The following is a 25,196-nucleotide window of genomic DNA, read 5'->3' as shown; positions in this document are numbered from 1 at the left end:
GGGGTAGGGGAAGGTTTGAGAGACCAGGGGTGGTGGAAGCAGAGGAGCAGTAGGACCCAGCGCTGGTGTGAGAGGTCTCGGCCTGGAGGCAGACGGGACTGAGGTCAGAGCCGGAGGTGATGATGTAGTGAGGTATGTTTGTTGGATTTTGGTTTTGAAATTTTGTTCCATTGCAGGCCACAGAATTAAACTTTGGAATTGATGTGTGTACACTGTATTCCAGTGCAGGTAGAGGAAGATTGGTTCCCCTGCAGCATCTTCAATGTGAGTGACTTGCTTGCAAAATGACGTCGATAGTTGGTGAGGCCTCAGCTATAGCTATGACAGAAATTTAATGTCTGTGAATATCTTTGACTTCCACAAGCATTCAACAAAAACCCAGGAAAGTAATAAATAAAAACAAAAAAAATAAAATATATTCAAAGTTTTTTTAAAAAAACTAAAACAATACATGAACTTAAAGAAGAAAACAATTCAGCTAACTGAATTGCCATTCCTCTGGCAGCTGATTCTTCCCATTGATTTCAGTGCAGATACCATACATATGCCAGGTTTAACCTGGCACAGGTCCAACTTCCAGCCTGAGATCAAGGAAGTCTGGATGTCAGTGTCGTCCCATTGGACTGGATGAAGAGCCCACGAGTGCAGTGCAGAACAGCCAGCTGAACAGGTGGCAGAGTTGAAGATGTGCTCAGCAGCTTAAGCAAGTCACACACTGGAATGCAAGGCTACTGCAGGTAAATCTGACAGAAGCTCTGGTGCTGAGGGTGATAGGTCAACCCTAATAACCCTCTTTGACTAGTAGTGCATTTTAACACTATCAATGCAATATTATGATGTTATGTCCTATTAAAATCACCTGGTGTGTAAAATCCAATTTTCACTTTGATCTGTGGAGTTGAACCCAGGTTCTGACAACATCATTTTGAATGACATGCATAGTGAAGTTCTGGAGCGATGAGCACAAGGTAATTTACACATCTTTAAACATTTGTTAACATTTTGAATGTTGGCGTTATCCACAAACTACTGCACTTGGAGAATGATGATGATAAATGTAAAGCTACAATGCAACCTAGACTTCAGATATAATCAAAGATTTCAGCCAAGTTAGTCTTTGCCTCAGCGAATTCTAACTGATCTATTTGCTCTTTCAGCACTGTTTTTATTTTAGGAAGTCATTTCGGGTCATTGATTTTTTTTTAACCTGACAATTTTATGTTGTTTGCTGAAATGTAGCCACTTGCCTAACAATTTACGATATCATTTTCAAGCTGTTACTTTCTTTCTGATGTTGGTGCTGATGTAAGAAAGCATCTTGATGAATGGCAAAATGACTCCCGAGAATAACTTGCTGTGAGAGTAACAGCTGTTGCTGGACTGTGGTCTCTGCCTTAACTGACAGCATCACATTCGGGCTGTGGCTAGAGTGTATTTGTTTGTGATCTTAACTGATCGCACCACAGTTATTTATGCTGATTAAAGTGGAATAGGAAACATATTGGGCAGAGGTAATTCTGAATATCTCTTGTCAGTTTTTAATTGGATAGCTTGACTTACTAATAATGGCAAATTAAAGATACAATTTTGTTGGAATTGTTAGTTTTATGTTTGAACAGCAATTATAACTGGTTATTGATAGCTCTGTACATAAAGAGTATTTGGACCTGATTTTTGGTGGAAATCACTTCTTGGGCAGTACCGTGGGATTGAGGATGACTCATTTCCATTCCTGTTTTAAGACCATAAGATACAGGAGCAGAATTAGGCCATTTGGCCCATCAGATCTGCTCCGCCATTCAATCATGGCTGATTTATTTTTCAACCCCATTCTCCCACCTTTTTCTCGTAACCCTTAACACCTTTACCAATCAAGAGCCTATCAATCTCTGCCTAATACACCCAATGATTTGGCCTCCACAGCCCTCTGTGGCAACGAGTTTGCACAGATTTCACCACCCTCTGGCTGCAGAAATTCCTCCTCATCTCAGTTCTAAAGGGACGTTTCCCTTTATTCTGAGGCTGTGCCCCCAGATCCTTGGCTCTCCTACAAATAGAAACATCTGACCTGAAGTGATGGATGAGGCTCACATGGGAATAGTGAACTCTTCCGCAGATGGGGCAGGAGGTGCCTGATGGAGAAGGTGGATAGGTTTCAGGTGGTACATTCCCTTCACTGTTTATGCTGGGTTTCTATTTGCTCTTGATGCACAGACAAGTTCTCAATACCATCCCAAATGCATCTTTGCATCTTAGTGGTCATGGGCCAGTCAGTGGGGATGTTGTATTTGGTAATCTGTCTGGTAATCTCTTCCCATTGGCAGAGCTCAAAACTGTATCTGTCTTGGGAGTCTGGTGTTGGGACATACCCCATCTAACAGAGTCAACTGTGTGTAGCAGGCCCTCCATGGTTGGCCTTGGAAAGGACTCGAACAGAAAGATTACCATTTGAATCATGTTCCTCCATCATTCAACTTGTTTACTGTGAATTAATTTAAGTTGTATCTGTTTTCCTGTCAACATTTTCACAGGCATGGTTATGTGCACCTATGTCTCCTCAACCACACAATGCACAACTGAAATTAGGAAACAGGAAATGCACTATAAAGGAAGCGGGAGGTCTCATACTGCTGTCAGGATGAATCTGTTAATCAAGGGTCTTTACTGTCAAATTTCAGCAGGTGGGCTTTTCTTCAACCATCATGTACACAACTTTTCTTATGGCTGGTGTTTATGCACAGCATGTCGCTGTACCTTCCAAGATATCAAACATGGAAACTGCTTCCACTTTCTCAGCATGTCATGGCAAACATAAAATAAGTTTTCCTATTGGATGGGAAATATCTCAAATATTTTGTTTCACCTGAATAACTCAGTTGAATAAGAAGGATTATCCAACCAAGACAGCCTACAAAAACCAACACAGCTGTTTAATAACAGGTTCTCAGAACGCTGCTCTAATTAACTCCTGTCTCCAACAGTGTTGGAGCAAACACCTGCTTTTTTCAGAATAGAGCCTTTAACCTTCAGCACAATCATGTACTGGAAATAAATTCCTAGAAAACAAATGTGCAGTAAGATAGTTCTAATGCATCTCTACTGCTTTGTTTATATCAGTTACAGGCTACACTATAATCTAGTGCTTTATAAAGCTAGTTGTTTTGCCCACACTGGTTAATTGCAATCACTTAACTCACATTGTATTTTCTCACTCTCGTTTCCTGTAAGTAATCAGAAAGCCAAAACAGTTACTGAATGATCATACAAAGTCTGTCACATCGAGAGTATCACACCTACTTTGTAATGTGAGCTGTTATGCAGACACAATAATACAAAGAGCACATTACCCAATTTATTATGCCAAATGTTATACAAACGTCGAGAGCAACACATGCAGCTTATTGGGTAAGGATAACTCAAGGTCATCTGGGTAGCAGTGATCCCTGCCTTCCCATATTTTCCTGAGATCTGGGCTACCTACAGCAGGCAGCTAAACACATGAGAAAGATGCAAAGTCCCAAAAACATCTTCTGTCCAAGTTCTGCCACAGGAAGAGATTGCCAGGTAGTTAACAGAAAACATTCAAGGATGGGACTGAAAACCTGAAATCCATGCACTGGGGGTGGGGGTGGTGGTGTATGAAAAAGGTTCTTTTGGGATCTTAAAGATGGAGGACTCTGGACACAGACTTTGGATCTTAAAAATAGTTTCATCGCAAAGGTAAACACGGGAACAGAATGAATGGGAACGAATGTACACTTGCACACACACAGACAGGAGATCGTGAAAGTAAGGGAAATTGCAACGATGGTCACACACACACACACACACACACACACACACACACACACACACACACACACACACACAAACACACACTAAACAAGTTATAACTTATCAAGGGATAACACTTCAATGCCTGAACACCTGACCTAGACAAGCATTGGCTCTAACACTTCCTGGAATCTGATTAAGACACTCCCAACCTTGTGGTCGTGCACACTCTTACCAGTGGTCTCTGCAGCATTGTTTCACTATTCCTGGGGCAGTCGAGAGAGAGAGAGAGCCAGGAATGTGTAGCACTCTTTATAGTGCTGGAAAGTTGGGTCGAGCCAGACCAGGTAATTTAGACAGGCCAATGGTTTGGGGGTCAAGGACAAAGATGTTTACCAAGGCCAATGGTCAGACAGGCCCAGGAACAAAGGTGCTCTCCAAGGCCAATCCTATGCTTACACCTGATAGGTGGGGTGGAGCCAAACCTTGATTGACAGTGGTGTCACTTCCGATCCAGTAAGCAATGCTGTCCTTCGACCAGGGGGTCAGTGTTGTTACTGTCATGTGACAGCCATGTGGCTTTTCTACTACAGGTGGGTTGGGGGGGGAGTTGGTACACAGAGGCCTGACATAAAGGAACACACAAATTTGCAATCCACCCACCTCTCCACCCTGCTAACCATCTCCTGGCCCACCCGTGGAAGGGTCTGTGGGTCCACACTGGCCTCGTTAGCCACCTCAGAACTCACAGAACTGGAATGGAAGCAAGTCATCCTCAATCCCAAGGGATGGCCTTGGAAGATTGTTCAGTTTATTTGTGTGTTAAAAGACATGACAATTGTCAAACATCCTTGAATGTGTAGAAAGTAAAATTTTTGAGGAGATTATGAACAAAGCCATATAAACAGGAGCCTTTTTGAAATTCTACCATGGGGTAATGAATAGGTGATGTGTGAGGTGGCTGGAGAAATCCTCTGTTCTTTCAGTAATGCTGTGTGAGCTCCCTGTTTTTCTCCCAGGGCATCGCTCAACTTCACATCTCTTCTGAAAGTCTGCATCTCCAACAGGGCATCAGATCATTAAAACTGTCCTGAAGTATCAGTCTGTCTAGGAAGCTGTGAGACTTGTACTTGCAATCCTCTGATAGAGAGGCAAAAGTATTAACTGTTGGAATTTATTAGACTTCCAAATAATCCAAGGGAGACAGAAGACCACCCTTGTCGATATATTCCGTACACTTGGGAAATAATTCAATTATCTCAGTGTTAACCATGATACAGTAACTGTATAGGTTTAAAGGGTATTGCATTCAAGATAACATTTTTAGCCAATATGTACCAAGTCTAGTAAGAGTGGGGGCAATTGCAGGTAGAGTTAAAAGGAATAAAACTGGACAGCAGGAAGGACCATAATTGTGAGAGCAGTTTTTTTGTCGGTGTGATCATAATTACAGTCTCAAGATAAGGGGCCAGGCAGTCAGGACAAATGAGGAGGAATTTCTTGATCCTGAGAGTAATGAATGTTTGGAATTGTCTACCATCACGGGCTCTGGATGCCCATTTGCTGACTGTATTCAAGACAGAGACTTCAATGTTAAGGACATCAAAGGATAAGGGGGTGAGTGCAGGGAAGTGGCACTGAAGTAAAAGATCAACTGCGATATTATTAAACGGTGGAGAAAGCATGAGAGGCCAAATGGCCTACTCCTGACTTTGTTTCTTGCATTTTTATTTTCTTTTTACAGGCCCTCCCCAGATTATGGCAGGGGTCCGTTCCTATGACATGTCCGTAACCCGGACAGTTTGCAAGTGGGAAATGCGGCCATGAACTGAGTTGTCACCCAGCAGAAGATAAGATTTCTTTATTAGTCACATGTACATCGAAACACACAGTGAAATACATCTTTTACATAGAGTGTTCTGGGGGAAGCCCGCAAGTGTTGCCATGCTTCTGGTGCCAAAATAGCATGCCCCCAACTTCCTAACCTGTATGTCTTTGGAATGTGGGAGGAAACCGGAGCACCCGGAGGAAACCCACATAGACGCAGGGAAAACGTACAAACTCCTTACAGACAGCGGCCGGAATTGAACCCGGGTCACTGGCGCTGTAATAGCGTTATGCTAACCACTACACTACCATGCCTGCAGCCCCGCAGCAGCCAGCAGATCCACCCCGCCGGTCTCCCAAATGCCTGATCGTACATACGGGCTGGACATAAGTTGGGTGTTCGTAACCTGGGCAGAACCTGTAATAGCTTTACTCAAGATTTTTTTTTAACTTGAAGTCATTACATCTTAAAAGATTGCAGCAACAGAGTCATTTTAACAACCTTTTAGATTACATTCATAAGAATGCAACCTCAGGAAAATATATATCATCAAATATCCCCATCATCTAGGCTATGCCATCTTCTCGCAGCTACCATTGGGCAGGAGGTACAGAAACCTGAACTTTCAAATCATCAGGTTCAAGAACAGCTACTTCTCTTCAATCATTCGGTTCTTGAACCAGCCTGCACAACCCTAATCACTACCTCAGTATAGCAACACGATGACCATTTGCATTGGACTTTTTTCATTTTAATTGTGTTCCTTCTTGGCATAATTTTTTGTATAGTTATATATGACAATAAACTCGACTTTGATTTTGAAGACCTAATTTTAATTTGTTGACTAAAGTAACATGATTCAGATGTACACTATAGCTCATTTAATGGCTCTGCTCATCTTTTCAATAAGTAGACATCATATGCAGAACTGGAAATCCTTGAATTTGATCCCATTGTGTGGCAAGTTAACTAACCACATTAAACCAACAGTGGGAGTATCTTATCTAAATTTAGTGCCAGTAACTTGAATAAGCTAGTGAAGTTAGAGAAAACATCCCTGTGCAGTTGATTTGAAAACCCCTCAAACAATAGTCTCACAGTTATAAATTTTAAATATTGCAAAAGCATGAAATTTTGAAGTTTAACAATGATTAAAGTTGGATACAGAATATGATTTTTGTTCTAGTTTTATTTTACAATGCAAATTTACTGGTCACGAGAGCTGGTAAAAAATTTTATTGTAAAAATGCCATAAATCTGCACCAGTGTCATTTTTGTTAATATTTGCATTGTCTAAGTAGTTTATTGGAATGACAGACCTTTATTGTTATAAGTTTTCACTTGACAAATGCCATGGGATATTTTATTAAATCAAGCCTAAAGCTGTAGTCTGTCACTCCTCATTAAATACTGTCTTATTGAGGAGTTGATCTAACGATACTGATATGAGTTCAAGTGATGTTAAAGATAAATTCTGAAATTAGATTTCATCCTCAAAATCCTTGGCATCTCACATTATTTCAGACCACACAAAAAATGTTTAATTTCATCTGGAGGTCCTACTTGTATTGAGTAAATTCTTCTGCCAAATGCAATTATCAATATAACTGCAGACTGTTGTTGTAAAATATGTGACGTTAACAAAAGAACCACAATTCAGGATCAATGTCTGTAATGTGGTCATTCGAAAATAACCTGCAGTTGACTGATTCAGCTCTAATATATAAAACTCGATATGCATCAAAATCTCAGTTTCTTAAATATTTTCCTTTTAGAATGAAATTCTCATTTTCCCTTCTATCAGCTCGCTTGCTGTCCAATTGCATTCCAGTGGTTATATGGAAAGCTTGATTCACAGCACGTCAGCTTCTCAGTGAACAGTATTTATGTGATAAACAACGTGAGGGAACGTTGAGCATCTGTCACTGGTAGATTCCACCCATCTGTGGTCTGTCCGCCTATGTGTGTACGTACCTGTTGAGAAGTGCCTAGGGGGTTGGCGTGTGTGATGCGCAAGCCTGATCTCCAGTTGCCTTGGATCCCCTTGATACTAAATCAAGTCCTTACTCTGCCAAGTCCACGTGATAGCTATCCCACATTGAAAGAAGTTGTACGCAGGCAACTTCCACTCCACTGTATAAAGTTCATGACCTGGAATTTCAGGAACTTTATAGACAGTCCAACAGTGACGGGTCTGAATGTTGCTCCAATACTGTAGCCTTGGAACTTGGATGCTTTGATGTTGACATTGTTGCCCTGAGAGAAGATGGGCAGGGAATGGCAAGCTCAAAGAACAAAGCCATGGGTACATCTCCTGGAAACAAAAAATGCGTGAGTTTTGCCATCAAGAATGGGCTGGTTTAGCAGCTCAGCAACTCTGCCATGAGATAAGTGAATGGCTCCTGACTCGCCGACACACTAACATAGAACCAATCATCCACACATAACCCCAACCACCTGAAGCTGTGGATTGGCCCAGGAGGACTTCTAATCTGATCTTGGAAAAACCTGGGCCTATATCCCAAAAAACATCAGTGTTTATAGCTGATCATCTTACCTTGCTGAGTCTGTAAAGCATGAAAGTTACACCATTTGTAGTTATGGCTTTGAAGGGCGGCTCTATTATGGCAACTGAGCCTCTATTACTGTTAAGTATATTACTTTAGACAGTTGAAGCATTTTGTAAGAGTATGGATAGAGTCAGAGAGATGATGCTCAGAAAGAGTCAAGCAAAGGTTGGGGAAGATGAGATTATTAGATGGTCAATCAAAACCCGTTGCTGCTGGCTGGTGGTTTTACATTTCCACTTTTGTTGCATGGACGATACCAGAGGGATCTTCCTCAGCGGACGGCAGAAGTTCCTGCCATGGACAGGGTCACGTTGGTGTCCCTCTGGCACTGGTACATTGTGCAGAATACCACAGATGTCCCTAATTCAGGGTACATCCTGTGAGTTGTATTGCAAAAGAATCTATGATTAGCCCTGCATTTGAAACATTGCTCACATATTCCAAAGGTCTGTCCATTGTTGACTGTAGTGGTCCCTTTGCTCAGGTTGCACATACCATCAGCTGGCAATTTATGGATCTTGGAGGAGACTTGTAAACTAACAAGATATTCTTGTTCCTAAAGCAACCAACCTCTGAACAATTGAACTGGATCAACAAATGAGGAGATGGAGGACAGGCAGAATATGTAGACATCTAGTCAGCTATGAAAATAAGACAGTCTTGCTCAGCAGATGGAGCAACCTCTATTGCTTTTAGGGTGAAAGTGAGACCAAGTGTAGAACAGGCAACCTCCTTGCCAAGAACCTGCACTCTGTATGCTGTCGACATCTTGAGTTCCAGTTGCACGTCATTTCAACTGCCCTTCCTACTCCCACAGCGACCGGTCTGTCCTTGGCCTTCTCCACTGCCAGGGTGAGGCCAAATGCAAACTAGAAGAGTAGCACCTCGTATTCCACCTGGGTAGCCTACAAACCAATGGTATGAACAGTAAATGTTCAATTTCAGGTAGCTCATACCCCTGTGTTTCTCTCTCTCTCTCTCTTCTGATTCACATCCCTCCCTCCTCCCCATTACCCAGTCTCTTTCCCCTCCCCCACCTGGTTCCATCTGTCCACCATCCCTCCTTATCTGGTTCCACTTATCACTTTTCTTACTCATCAGGTTCCAGAATCTTTGTTATCTCCACTTCATACCTTCCAGCCTCTGTCTCTAACTCCACCATCCCCTCCCCTCACCAGGCTCCTTCTGTCCATCACCCCCCCCCACCACCACCTCCTCACCAGGTTCCACCCTTTCCCTGCCAGCTCCTGCCTCACCCCTCCCCCTCACCTCTTCACACAAGGCTATCTCCCCCTCAAACTCTCAGTCCTGATGCAGGATCTTGACCCGAAATGTCGACCATCCTTCTGCCTCCACAGATACTGCCTGACCAGCTGAGTTCCTCCAGCTGTTTGTTTTTTGTTTAAGCTGAAACATTAACTCTGTTTCTCTGTCCATGGATGCTGTCTGACCTGCCGAAAATTTCCAGCATTTTATTTCTAAAACTGATTGTGCATGTTTAATTTTTGTTTGAAGGAAGGAAAGAAACAAATTGCATTTTACTATGTGCTGGATGTCTGACAGATCAGTAAAAAAATTAAGTCCATGATAATAGTAACGTTTCACCTGGGAAGTCTCAGTTCTGGAGGCATTAATGATCTATCATTTGCTGTCACATTTCTTCCATCTAGATTGCAATGTGGCATTTACAGGCACTTTTGCAAGCAAGTTAAATAGACAGTACTAATGCAACCAAATAACTATAGTACTGACAAATTTTACTTGGCATCCGGCCCTGTCCAAATACTGGTACCACAGGGCCCAAGGTCATTGTGTCATGACCAAATGTGGCTGGTATCAAGATTTAAAAATTAATACTGATTTTGTTTTTAGCTGGCAGTATAGATATCAGCACATCTGGCAGCATGATGGATAAGTTGCCTTTGTTATTACCTTCTTCCACCTGAGAATCCATCATTGAAAATACACAACACTGTCTAAATGCTAATCTTTCTTGCTTATGCACATACCAGATGTTCAACTTGCGGGTTGGTTTAGAAAGGCTGTTTGTTTGCTTTAATGATTAACTAATCACCAAAATATATAGACACAAAAATAATATACACACAAGTGAGTATTAACATTACATAATTTACAAAATGGTGTTGTCCTTGGAACGAAGATGCAGTGAAGGGCACTTTCTGGGTTTTATTATTTCCCCAGAGATGAGTATTTTTGCTTCTAAGCACTAAAACAGATCAGCAGTCTTCAAATGCGGTAACAATATCCAAGCACTTGTTTATTCAGTTTATTCCTTGCCCATCATCTGCTTTGAGGAACAGTGACAATTATTTTCCCTTTTTATTTGTTTACTGGGTTTGGACGTCTCTGGCAAGGCCAGAGTCTGTTGACCATCCCTAATTTTCATCCACATTGAGGTCATTTCAGAAAGCTGTTATATATATGATAGGCAGGACTGAGTATAGAAGGCAATTTTCCCTCCAAGGACTTTTCTCTGGTCTACTATGGACTTGTCTCTGATTGTGTTTTTTTTTTGTCTTGTTTTGCAGTTTTTTTTTCTCTTTACTGTTTTGTATACTTTCTGTATAATTTATGTTTTGTGTGCTGAACCTGCAAGCTTTTCATTGTACCTGTACCTCACTGTACTTGTGCACATGACAATAAACTCAACTTGAATGGATAAAGGACAATAGTGAACCAGAAGGGATTTTAATAAAAATCCTCGATTTCATCATTATAGCCTCTTTATTTGCAGATTCATTTAATTACTTTATACATGAGCTGCCATTCTGGGATTTAAAGTTGCGTCTCTGAGATGAGGAATCTTGATTATGGTCCAATTACAACCAATATTCTGCCATTTTCTTATAATAGGATACAATGGGTAGACTATGACTTGTATTGAATGGGTGGCAGGGAATTGGCAGTCATGTATTTAACTATCCTCCTTTCTATTGAAGTGTGAAGAGGGACGAATGAAGGCAAGTTGCTGATTCACCCCTGCTCATTGCACTAATTCAAATTCTACCCAGATACAACATAACTGTAATTACATCTATAAAGGGAAATTCATCCGCTATTGTGTACACTAAACATGTGATGTGATGATGTCAGAATTTGGTTCAATGCACAAAAGCTACTACAGTACACATTTACTGCAAATAACAAGACCATTTTCAATGCATTTTATCATTCCGTTTATTGCGTTTCTTCTGCTGGCACTCAATCATTTAAAGATGGAAATCTTGGTGCTTTTTTTTAAGGCATGAAAGATTGTTTTATTCCATTCATGATATAATTTCCATGCATTTCTCTTCAAATGTTATGAAGAGAGCCTCATATCATGTTCTGATGATCTAACGAATTGAATTAACTTCCTTTTGAAAATCTGAAATTAATTTTCAAAGCATTATCATCATAAACCTGCATTTTACAATGGACTAATCAGCATGCACACTGCTTTCAAATGTACTGAAACTAATTTCCAGAATTTAAAATCAAGCTGCAGTTGATTATGGTAGGAGGGAGTGTCTGTGCTCTGATATCGAGAAGGCAGATGTTAACCCTCAGGAAGAAACTGCTTTCCATTTCAGCCATCTGCACAGTACTGTTCATTCAGACTGAAACTCCCTGTATTCTCCCCGACAGCAAGTCATCCCTCCAGCAGTAGGGTCAGGGCCTGAAGCCGATCTCCATCATTCACCTTCACTGCAAATTCAACCCCTTATGAGCTAATCCTGGGCATTTGGATCCAATAGTGATCAAGTTCTATTCAAAGTATATGCACAGAATAACCATCGCTGCAGCTTGGTATGTGTTACTCAGAGGCCTTCAAGCACACATGAGTTATGTCTAATGTTCATCAATGCATCTTGAATGACCTGATCTGGAACACACCCTTTATTTGAAGATCCAGCTATTCAAAGTGTGAACTTTACTTTGCAGCCACAATATTAAACTCAACAACAGATATACATTAGAGCAATTATTTCATATTCCATCCTGAAAATAAGTGGTGGCACCTCATCACCCAAGATGAATTTGGGAAATTTATCCTTTGTTTCAGAACCAGGTCAGCAAGAGTTAAGGAAAGGCACCCTAAAACGACCTGATCCGCAATGACCAGCCACATCCAGTTAGAAGCAGTGTCTCCTAGCAAAGTATAACTCCATTTTGGGAATAGTGAATTAGATGATAAGGACAACTTTAGTTTGTGAGTGAATGCACTATCCCAGAAACAAAAGGTACTGGTTACTCAAATATTGTTTTCCATATTGAGGAGAAGGTACTAGCATATTACAATTCTTACAGACCATGGAAGTCCCTGTGGAACGTTAGGGTCCTGGTTAGTGAGTAGAACCTTAACCATAGTTTTCTGTCAGAAGTGAGATAGTTAGCCACTGAGCAATATCTGACATTTCCTCCAGTCCTAAAATCCTTTAAGATATCCGTGTTCCTTAAATTGGATCTCTTGATTATTCTCATGCTTTAACATTCCCCTAGTGGTGAACATAATAAACAACACAAAAAAAAAGCAGGAGTAGGCAAATTAGCCCCTTCTACCTGCTTCATCAGTTAATGAGATCGTGGCTGATTTGCATCACAGAATCACCTTCCTGCATGAGTTATGTCTAATGTACCATGCCTCCCAAAGTCCCACACTGTACCTTTAAGCCACACCAGGCAGTCATTGCCTTCACCATTCCAGTCCAACTTTCTGGATTCTCTTCCCTTTTCATCCATTTTGCTCAACGTCCTTTGACTTCGCATCTGTTTCTGTCTGTGTAATTCTTTGATATATAGTTATAACTAATGGCACAATAGTTTTGTGGTTACAGGCAGTTTCAGTAGATTTTTATAAATGCCTTTCAAACATAATTACTGTTGAAATTATCATCTGCCAGAGGTTGAAATTCAAAACGATTTAATTTCAAAATTATCTTTTACTTTGGAGATATGAGAATTTTATGAAACCTAGTTATAAAACAATTAGAATAAATTATGTGCTAAAACCTACCATGATCTACTTTCTAAAAGCTCTGGTTTTATCAGTACAACACTTTGTTCAGCCTACGTCAAAGTTTGATGTTCTTTTTGGAAAATATATAACAAAGAAAAATAAAAACTTGACATGTGGCGCTTCTTTTCATTGGAATTCAAAGAACAGCTACATGTACACAACTACAACGTAAAAGCCTTGGGTGAATGATTGTCTAAGGCTAAGATATCATTTTCTGATGCCAGTCAATGAGCAGCCTACAAAATTCGAATAATTTGGAACAGGTTGATGTTCACGGTCATTGATTAATTTTACTCTCTGCAGGTTATAATAGAACAACTATTGATGTATGGGAGACTTTAGATACAAATTGCTCTTTTCTCTAGCTGAAGTGTGGTATATCTGAACTTTGATCAGTCAATACATGCAATCCAACAAATATAGTTACATGTAAGTGTAAAGTGCAGTCCACTTAAGGTACCTCACTAACTTCTTTCTTGGATCCTGCAGATTTTAGTTGTTATATTTGTGCTTGATTATACAGATTCACTGAGCATAATGTTTGCCATAACCCATGCTACTGGGCATTATCTATACACTATCCCCAAAGGAAATACCCACAATTGCTGAGAAATTGGATTGTACCTTGTTTTTGGTATGTTACCTAACGCCAAATTGAGTCCTCCACACAAATTGCACAATTGGCCAAAATGTGAAAAAACGTTAGGGTGGCTTACACCCAAACCCCCTCCCACCACCCCAACCCCACTAAATGAGACTGTGCCATTCCCCAGTGAGACCACACTCAATTCATATACAGCTGCTGATACTTTGCTGCACAGCAATTAGAGAAGGGAGTCGGTCGTTAAAGCCACATTCTCCATGGCATCAGACAGCAGCGACACATACCACAACTGCCCATGGAGGTGATCGAGGTAGCAGGCAGAGGGATAGAGGTCCTAAAATCATTGAAAGGACAATTGCCAACAGTTGTCTTCTTCAGAGTGATAATTCGATGCAATAGAACACTGATATGATACAACACAACAACAACAAAATTCAACCAAAAATTAGGTCTTTCCAAGATATATCATGATGATCTTCACACCACTGTTTACACTGGCAGAGTGAAGATCCTCACAGATAAATGTATTTTATGTAGAGGTCTGAGTTCTTTGACTAAGGTTTAATTCATCAGGAAACACAGATGTTGCAGCAAGCCCTCTCAGCAGTCTGATCAAAGATTCATTCATTTGTGGTAGTTAACAATTGGAGTGTGGAGAGAATCACTAGCTTGCATTGAAAACAATGATTTTGTTGGCTCCATAGGAGCCCTCACCTGGGTAGTGAGGCTGTGGAGGCTGAGCAGAGACACCCCTGGTTGCCTTGCTCCTTCTCCTCTTGCTTTTACTGCTGTTCAGGCTCTTAGACTCCTTGTTCTGACACCCAGCTGCTGATCTAGATTGATCACATTGGGCAGTGTACAGCACATGATGCTTCAGTCATCCACTTCTTCAGTATGTACTGCAAAGTGCCCTGGACTGATGCAGGAGACAACATCTCATCTTCAGGCAGATCCATATCACTTTCCATCTCTATCCTTTTATTGTCCCAATAGTTCTAATTGTACCCGCAGCCATCTGCTGTATTAGAGAGTGCATCGGTGTAAGCATAGAACGTAGAAAACCTACTAGCACAATACAGGCCCTTTCGGCCCACAAAGTTGTGCCGAACATGTCCCTACCTTAGAAATTACTAGGCTTACCCACAGCCCTCTATTTTTCTAAGCTCCATGTACCGATCTAAAAGTCTCTTAAAAGACCCTATCATATCCACCTCCACCATCGTTGCCGGCAGCCCATTCCACGCACTCACCACTCTGAGTAAAAAACTTACCCCTGACATCTCCTCTGTACCTACTCCCCAGCACAACTTAAAACTTGTGTCCTCTTGTGGCAACCATTTCAGCCCTGGGAAAAAGCCTCTGACTACCCACACAATCAATGCCTCTTATCATCTTATACACCTCTATCAGGTCACATCTCATCCTCCGTCACTCCAAGGAGAAAAGGCTGAGTTCACTCAACCTGTTTTCGTAAGGCATGCTCCCCAATCCAGGCAACATCCTTGTAAATCTCTTCTGCACCCTTTCTATGGCTTCCACATCCTTCCTGTAGTTAGGTGACCAGAACTGAATACAGCATTCCGAGTGGAGTCTGACCAGGGTCCTATATAGCTGCAACATTACCTCTCAGCTCCTAAATTCAATTCCACGATTGAAGAAGGATAATACACCATATGCCTTCTTCACCACAGAGTCAACCTGTCCAGCTGCTTTGAGTGGCCTATGGACTCAGACCCCAAGATCCCTCTCATCCTCCACACTGCCAAGAGTCTTACCATTAATATTATATTCTGCCATCATATTTGACCTACCAAAATGAACCACTTCACACTTATCTGGGTTGAACTCCATCTGCCACTTCTCAGCCCAGTTTTGCATCTATCTATGTCCCCCTGTAACCTCTGGCAGCCCTCCACACCTATCCACAACACCTCCAACCTTTGTGTCATCAGCAAAACTTACTAATCCATCCTCCACTTCCTCATCCAGGTCATTTATAAAAGTCACAAAGAGCAAAAGTCCCAGAACAGATCCCTGAGGCACACCATTGGTCACTGACCTCCATGCAGAATATGACCCGTCAACAACCACTCTTTGCCTTCTGTGGGCAAGCCAGTCTGGATCCACAAAGCAATGTCCCCCTTGGATCCCATGCCTCCTTACTTTCTCAATAAACCCTTGCATGGGGTACCTTATCAAATGCTTTGCTGAAATCCATATACACTACATCTACTGCTCTCCCTTCATCGATGTGTTTAGTCACACCCTCAAAAAATTCAATCAGGTTTGTAAGGCCGGACCTGCCCTTGACAAAGCCATGCTGACTATTTCTAATCATATTATACCCTCTCCAAAATGTTCATAAATCCTGCCTCTCAGGATCTTCTCCATCAACTTACCAAACCACTGAAGTAAAGACTCACTGGTCTATAATTTCCTGGGCTACCTCTAGTCCCTTTCTTGAATAAAGGAACAACATCCGCAACCCTCCAATCCTCCGGAACCTCTCCTGTCCCCATTGATGAATGTAAAGATCATCACCAGAGGCTCAGCAATCTCCTCCCTCGCCTCCCACAGTAGCTGGGATACATCTTATCCGGTTGCAGCGACTTATCCAACTTGATGCTTTCTAAAAGCTCCAGCACATCCTCTTTCTTAATATCTACATGCTCAAGCTTTTCAGTCTGCTGCAAATCACCAAGATCCTTTTCCATAGTGAATACTGAAGTAAAGTATTCATTACGTACTTCTGCTATTTCCTCCGGATCCATACACACTTTCCCCACTGTTTGCACTTGATAGATCCTATCTTTCATGTCTTATCCTCTTACTCTTCACATACTTGTAGAACCTTGGATTTCCTTAATCCTGCCGCACAAGGCCTTCTCATGTCCCCTTCTGGCTCTCCTAATTTCCCTTCTTAAGTTCCTTCCTATTAGCCTTATAATCTTCCAGATCCCTAAGCATTACCTAGCTCTCTGAAACCTTCTGTAAGCTTTTCTTTTCTTCTTGACTAGATTTATTACAGCCTTTTTACACCACGGTTCCTGTACCCTATCATAACTTCCCTGTTTCATTGGAACGTAACCTATGCAGAACTCCACACAAATATCCCCTGAACATTTGCCACATTTCTTTCGTACTTTTCCCTGAGAACATCTGTTCCCAATTTAAGCTTCCAAATTTCCTGCCTGAGAGCCTCATAATTCCCCTTACTCCAATTAAACACTTCCTAACTTGCCTGTTCCTATCGCTCTCCAATCCTATTGTAAGGGAGATAGAATTATTTTAAATTTTAAATTTAAATTTTATTTACAGTGTGGTAACAGGCCCTTCCGGCCCAACGAGGTCCACGCCCGCCCATTTTAAACCCAATTAACCAACCTGTACATCTTTGCAATGTGGGAGGAAACGGAGAGCACCCGGAGGAAACCCACACAGACACGGGAGAACGTACAAACTCCTTACAGATAGCGACGGGAATCGAACCCCAATTGCTGGGCACTGTAATAGTGTCACGCTGACTACTACGCTAATCAGTGCCGCTATCTCTAAAAATGTTATCCCACTGAGAGATCTGACACCTGACCATGTTCATTCCCAATACCAAATCAAGCACAGTACTCTCCTCTTGTAGGCTTATCTACATATTGTGTCAAGAAACCTTCCTGAACACACCTAACAAACTCCACCCCATCTAAACCCTTTGCTCTAGGGAGGATGCAAACAATATTTGGAAATTAAACAGCAGTCAGAGAAGTAGAGGTTATTCGGAATCCATCCTTCAGAGCAAAGTCAGCTCCTAAAAATATCCACCAGTGTGAATTTCTTCAGAATAAAAGAGTCAAGTGTGCCTTCTAGAAACATAGCATTCATGATCAGAAGATACGGCTTGTGATTCACAAGCAACAGAATACTGAAGGAGTGGAAACCTTCTCTGTTTGTGTAATGTCCGGGTTATTAATTGGAATCCTTTTGTGTATAGAAGGGCAGTCAATGACTGCTGTACTTGTGAGAATATGGCAATTCCAGTGCCGTGATACATCTACTCTTCACTGAAATCACACGGTAGCGTAGTGGTTAGCGTGACGCTATTACAGTGCCAGCGATCGGGTTCAATTCCATCGCTGTCTGTAAGGAGTTTGTATGTTCTCCTGTGTCTGCATGGGTTTCCAAAGACGTATGGGTAGGTTAATTTGGTTTAAAAACATGGGCGGCGCGGATTCGTTGGGCGGAAGGGCCTGTTACCATGCTGTAAATAAAATTTAAATTTAAATAATTTCTTCATGAATACAGTGAATGTATTGATGCAGCAACTGGTAGCAAATGGAAATGTGGCAGAGATCTCCTATGGTTGCTTGAATGACCTTGTGACAAGAAAATTCAGAGTCGACATGGACTTAACCTTCTGATAGAGAGCCACTCAGGCACAAATGTTTGAGCAAGATCTTCCTACAGACTGCTAAATATCACAGTGATGACAGCGTTGGAAAACTTGAATCTGCAAATGTCTTGTTCATTAGAGAGATATGGTGGGATATGTTGTCTCTGAGGATTCGGAGTTGGATATGTGCAAATGCATACATCATTGTCTTCTGCCAATGGGTATCCAGTTCACCCTGAGTGACCAGCCATTGGCTATAACACCTCCAGTAATGGAGTTCTACCAGTGGTGGTCACTACTGAGGTATCATTGAAGGTGTAGCGCCTCAGCGAAACTGCTGTAGAAACCAGTCCACATTAGTTCTAGCATTTGTTATAGTCTTTAGGAGGTGTTTGAGCAGACTGCAGTTAGTTCAGAAGCTTTCCAGTAAAGCGTTCCTTTAAATCCACAAGAAAGCAACAAAATAACATTATATTCTCCCTGTTGTGCTGAGACTGTTCCATAATGGTCATAGTATAGAGCTCCGAGCACTAATTAATGTTGGTTCAGGCAGAAGTTGGCGCTGCATGAATAATGACTCAATTTGGTGCATATCTAATGCTAGAGAAATGTTGGATATGGATGTGAGCAGAAGTACTCAGTCTAATTTTGGTAATTGGTGTAAGCTTATGTAGAAAAAGATAGCAAGTGAGATTTACTGCGGTAATTTGAAATTGGTCCATGTAATACTGATTTTTTTTTCCATGCTGGTGGTCCAGTTGTAGGTGAATGTTCTTAAAGGGAAATCCAAAACACAACATAGTATTAGAACAATACTAAAATGGCTATTGTTTTTTTTATTGCTATAGAAAATACAACATATATTACTCTAACCAACTCAACAGTCTACATTGGAGCTACCATTGCAGTGCATTACATTTGTGTTAGGACATTTATTGGACTTGTTATCACTCCAATAAAGATGTTTATTCCCTTATCTACTGATTTACCTCAACAGTAATGCTTTAGATATCCCCATGTCAATTTCATATACTTGTAAACCTGGTTTCATCCTGCCCTTCTTTCTCTCTCCTTATCTGTCTGCCACCCATCACTCACCAGCTGCTGTCTCCCAACTCCATTCCTCTCCCTTCCACCTGCCTCCATCTGCCCATCGTCTGCCTCCGTCACCTGGTTCCATCTATTGCTCACCAGCCACTGCCTTGCCCTCCCTCTCACCTCTACATGTTGGCTATCTCCCTCTACACTCTCAGTCCTGATGCAGGGTCTTGACCAAAAGGTTGATTGTTATTTTGCCTCCACAGATGCTCCCTGACCCGTTGAGTTCCTCCAGCAGTTTAACTATTCCTTTATATATTCATGTAGCAATATTGATCAAATTAATTGTTTGATTCAAATGAGAAAAACAGTAACATAAACAGCCATCAAAAATCTACCAAACGTTCGTCAACCATTTTGAAAACATTTGGACTTCCATTTTCTTTCACCATCAGACTAAGAACTCAATCCTGGAATAATGCAGCCACTTTATCTGGTTGTCATCCCAGGGACTGACACATTTTCCAGGAAAATGATCTGGTAAAAAGGATGGAATTCCATTTCACTGGAGAACCAGCACTGGGAACTTTAAGCATTACCTAGGAATGGTGGAGGGGCCTATGTAGGATATGATATGGGAGGAGCTGCTCCCAGCTGAACACCAGTGACTGAAGATAACATGGTAACTGCTAATAGTAACTGCCTCAGTAGGTGCAATATTCTGACAACATAGGAAAACAACCCCAGTTTTCCAGCTTAATGGCATCCAGATGTGGCATTGAATTCTGTATGGCAATAATGAATGCTATCCAGAGTGGAATTAAAGTGGTGCTAAATGGGTTTCTCCCTTGTACATCAAAGTCAGCTGCAATGCAACACTGCCACCTCCAAGTCAGAGGTTTCTCAGTTCAAGTCCCACTCCAAAACAATAAAGCAAGGATGCTGTTTGCTCGCTGATCTTTGTCCTTTAAATGAGATATTAAACTGAGACCATGCTTAATCTCTCAAGTGGCTGGAAAATATCCCATGGGGCTATTTTGACATATGGGCGTCATCCCTGTTTCTCTTCAATTTATGATTCTCTGCATATGATCGCATTCCTGTGTTGTGGGATTTGTCAGCAAATTTACTGCTGCATTTCCTTCATTACAACAGTGACTGCATAGCAAAGATCTTATTAGCTGTCAAGTGGTTTGGGGCGATCCCAAAAGTGCTGTATAACACTCTTTCTTTTCCCTTTTTCTTGTAACTGAAATCTGCAACCTCTCTCATCTCACCAAATCCTCCTCTCACCAGAACATTGTCATAGAATCCTACAGCATGGAAACAGGCCATGGTAGCTCACCACATCCACTTTGACCAGTCAGCGACCCATCTGTACTCATCCCATCTTCCAGCACTTGGCCCATAGCCTTCGATGCCCAGGCAATCCAAGTGCTCACCTGGACACTTGGCAGCAACTCTGCTTCCACCAGTCTCTTCTGCAGTGCATTCCAGGCACTTGCCGCTCTCTGAGTGAAAAAGCTCCCGCCTCAGGTCCCCTCTAAAGAGGATGCAGAAAAATACTCAGATTGTTTCCTGGACTGGGGGGCTTGAGTTATAAGGAAAGATTGGATGGTCTGGAACTGTTTTCTCTGCAGTGAAGGAGGCTGAGGGGTGACCTGATAAAATTGTGAGGCATAGACAGGGTAGACAGAGTCTTCTTCCGATGGCAGGGAAGTCTAACGTTAAAGGCCATATGTTTAAGGTGAGAGGGGAAAGACTTAAAGGAGATTTTGAGGGGTAATTTTTTCACACAGAGGCTGGTGGAGACGTGGAATGAGCTGTCAGAGGAGGTAGTAAAGGTGGGTACAATTACAACATTTAGAAGGCATGTGCACAGGTACATAATATGAAAGGTTTAGAGTAATATGGGCCAAATGCAGGCAAAGGGGATGAGTGCAGATAGCATCTTGGTAGGCATGGACGAGCTGGTACAGAGGGCATGTTTCTGTGCTGTATAACTCTATGAATCTATAAATCTATGTCATCTATGCCGTCAAAATTTTGGAGTTGTTATCAATGTGGAGGGAAGTCTTAGGCTACAAGGTGATATTGAAGTGTTGGGTAAATGGGCTGAGAAATAGCAAATGCAGTTTAACTTACATAAATGTGAGCTGATGCATTTTGGGAGTACTAATGAGGCAAGGATGTACACCATGCATGGTAAGGTCTGAGGGAGTACTGAGGAACAGAGGGACCTTGCCATGCAAGCCCAAAGATCCTTGAAGGTGGCAATGTATATCAATAACAACAGCTTCATTTTATTCAAATCTGATAAGGGAAAATGTTCGCAGTTTACGCTCTCTTTACTCATAATTATATATACCAAAAACATGTCCCCTCTTAATGTCCTCCACTCTGGGGAGAACAGACCCAACCTCTCCAGTCTCTCCTCATAACTAAAACACTCCATCCCAGGCAACATTCTGGTGAATCTTCTCTGCACCCTCTCCAGCTCTATCACACCTTTCCTTTATTGTGTGAACTGGAACTGCACTCAGTACTCCAGCTGAGGGCTGACCAATGTTTTAGAAAGTTGGAGCATAATCTCCCTGCTCTTGTATTCAACACCCCAACTAATGAAGGCCAGAAACCCATGCACTGTCTTAACCATGTTATTGATATACATTGCCACCTTCAAGGATCTTTGGACTTGCATGGCAAGTTCCCTCTGTTCCTCAATACACCCTAGGGCCTTACCATTCATGGTGTACATCCTTGCCTCATTAGTACTCCCAAAATGCATCAGTTCACATTTATGTAGGTTAAACTGCATTTGCTATTTCTCAGCCCATTTACCCAACACATCAATATCGCCTTGTAGCCTAAGACTTCTGTTAACAACTCCAAAATTTTGATGCAGGGTTTCAAGCCAAAACAACATCAACAATACCTTTCCTCTCACAGATGCTGCTCAACCCGCTGAGTTCCTCCAGCAGATTGTTTGTTGCTCCAAAATCTTTGTGTTATCTGTAAACTTACCTTTAAACTTCAAAATCTTTTAAAAACTTTTAAAATCTGTAAACTTACCACATCCACATCCAAATCATTCATGTATATTACAAACAGCAAGGGTCCAAACACGGATACCTGTGGAACACCACTAGTTCCAATCCCAAATAAGCCTCCTACCATCACCATTGTGTGGAGTTTGATGAGAGCTGAATTAAGATGAAGCGTTGATTATACTATTATTGGGAAGAGTAACACACAGAGGCAAGATTTAAAAAGTTAAAATTTTCCACCCCAAATATTTTTTATATGAAGATCTAACGCCAAGAGAAACATTGATGCAATGCTAATAAAAATAAAACTGATTAAAAACTGTTGTAACTTGAAAAGTTCTTGTGAAGGTCACTTTTGCTTGTCATTCCTCTGTCTTTGAGATCAGTAGTTACTCAATTACTGACCCAGCTGAGTCAATTGAACAAACTACCTCTGCTTGCCAATCAACACATTTCTTTATCTCCTCTTTGGCACATTGCATGCAAATAGCAGTTGTTGTCTTGACTGAGAGCTTCTGAATATGAATAGGCAGAGTTTTTTTATATTAAGTGATAGCTTGTGAAACTCATTAATCACAACTGTCAGTCGGTTTTGTCAGAAAGCATCGTAGCAAGATAAGGTAGTGTTTAATTAGGGAGCCCTTGATGAGAATTGTGGCTTTTTCATTAACATTATGGTATCAGTTTGCAAGGAACTGTGGCTTAGTTTGTCTTGACAGGCATTGCAAATTGGGGTCATGTTAATTTCATCATTAAGTAAAGGTTTTGCTGCAGTCTAATGGAAGTTAATGTATAGCTTAATTTTTAGGGAAAGCAAGTTCTTCTGAACGGGTGCTGAAGTTTAATTAAATTTAAGTTTATTGTCATGGGCATACATACACAGGGTATAAATGCCATGAAAGTTAGCTTTTGTAGCAGCAGCACAGTACATTACAAACATGATGAACGTATGTTAACATAGACTTAAACTACCATAAATTATACATAACTTACACAATAAGATAAACTAAAATAAACATAATGACATTAGCGAAAGTTGAGAGAAAAAAAGAAATGTAGTCTGAGGTAGTGTCAGGTCAGTTCAAGAACCTGATGGCAGTAGGGAAGAAGCTGTTGTTGAACCTTGAGAGGTGGGTCTTCAGGCTCCTGTACCTCCTGCCTGATAGCAGCATTGAGAAGAGGCCTATTATAGTCAGTGGAACAAAATGTTGGGAGTAGAGTGAAATGAAAGCTCAGGTACTTATTTAGCTTTAGCCTCCCAATAATGGACTTTTAATAAAAATGAAAAATGCTGGAAACATTCAGTGGGTCAGGCAGCATCTGTGAAAGAGAAACAGAGTTAAATTTTCAGGTCTGGGATTCTTCGGGTCCAAGAATATTTTTATTGCAAAATACATATTAAAAGTTTTATTAGGATAGAAACTCTTACGAAATTCAAATTCAGCAGGAGTATAGTCACAAGAAAAAATCAAGTGGGATTTAAAATGGGTGCTTGATCCACTAACCACATTTCTGTGCCTCTTTTATAATCAATTTAATAGTTTTGTTTTATCAGCAGATTGTTGTGATTATTTATATTAGGCCTTGAAAAGCTTTTCCTTGGTAGTTCCCTGGAACTTTCCTCACTTTTTCTTCTGCAATAAAATATTTTGTTTGCAGGGTAAAAGTTAAAAGTAAGAGAAAGTTATGATAAACCATCTGCCATTTCCATACCCTTTAAACATAATAAACAATTTCTTATTTTCTATCATCTGCCAAATTGTAATTAATACTGTTCATCCCCCAATTATTTTGCATAATGGACTCTGTAACATTATAAAAGAAATTGCAAGAATCCATGCATGAAGTCTCATGAAGAGTGAGGATGCGTCAGAGGTGACCAGAGCCATGATTTTGTACTCAGTGCTCACCCCTGTGCTGGGAATGAGGTCCGTACCACAGTTTTGTTTACATGGATGAATCACAATAATCAGTGTTTGACACTTGTCAAAGCTCACAGAGGTTTGAAGACTCCTGGTAATCAATTAGCTATTTGCTTGGTAATTATTAGTTGTTGATCCACGATTATTAAGTACTTGGAGGGCCAGAGTTAATCATTTATTCACAGCCAAACTCACTCATTTTTGAGTCATGCAGTTGTAGGATTGAACCTTGTATCAAGAATTTGAAGTTCTGGCCTGGCACTGAGAGTGTTGTCGGAGATGTCATACCTTCAAAGAACATGTTTAAAAATAAAATATGAAAATTTCTGTTAAAGGAATATGCGAGAAGGAATTGTGTTATTTAAAATGAGTGACCACCAATCATTCTTTAGGCTGAAGCAGCAGAAACAGATATATTGATCTTTCATGGAATCATGCTGCTTTTCCATGTGGACTGCCATGTTAGCCTAAGTAATGGTCTTGTATCTTATTACACGATGAATCCAGCACAATACATGTGCAAACATGTCTTTGTTATTCCAGGTGACCCCTGCGTAATGTGAAGGTTGCATTCCTAGAAATCGGTCTGTATTGCAATTTTCCACAATGAGAAGCCGCATCATGTGTGCATTCGTCAAGAGACGCGAGTGGAAGAAACTGTTTTTTTTTATTTTTCACACAGATTCCATGAGAGCAAATTTTATTCTGCATCTCAAATTTTTGGGTAATGAATTGTGAATTCTGTAAGGGCAAACCTCAGTTGCCTGAACGGCCATAATGTGGGGATCGCCTGTATTTCGTGCTGTAATTATTTCATGGTTTAATTCATACATGGGTTTCTACTACTACATCACAATATTGTGGGCAGCAGTGAAACATAACCATCTGTAAGTCTTTACTGTCAAATTTAAAGTGATAACATTCCTGTGAAGCATGCTGAGAAATTTTACTATGTTAAAGGTGATATATTAATTTGAATTGTTAAGTAATCTGAACAGATTCATTTGGA

At 41.0% G+C, this 25,196-nt stretch overlaps 1 long non-coding RNA gene across 1 annotated transcript in view; it reads left to right on the top strand.

Annotated features, from left to right (window-relative positions):
- Positions 1–642: 642 nt before the first annotated feature.
- Positions 643–25,196, top strand: part of LOC127583759 (uncharacterized) — a 199,831-nt gene continuing 175,277 nt past the window's right edge. Inside the window, exon 1 of the long non-coding RNA XR_007958295.1 lies at positions 643–737. This is a non-coding gene — a long non-coding RNA (uncharacterized LOC127583759). The remainder of the gene's footprint in view (positions 738–25,196) is intronic.

The sequence above is a fragment of the Pristis pectinata genome, chromosome 27 (assembly GCF_009764475.1).
Source record: "Pristis pectinata isolate sPriPec2 chromosome 27, sPriPec2.1.pri, whole genome shotgun sequence".
Lineage (NCBI taxonomy): Eukaryota > Metazoa > Chordata > Chondrichthyes > Rhinopristiformes > Pristidae > Pristis > Pristis pectinata.
The sequence above is the reverse complement of the archived record's forward strand: the minus strand, read 5'-3'. Positions and strand labels throughout refer to the sequence as shown.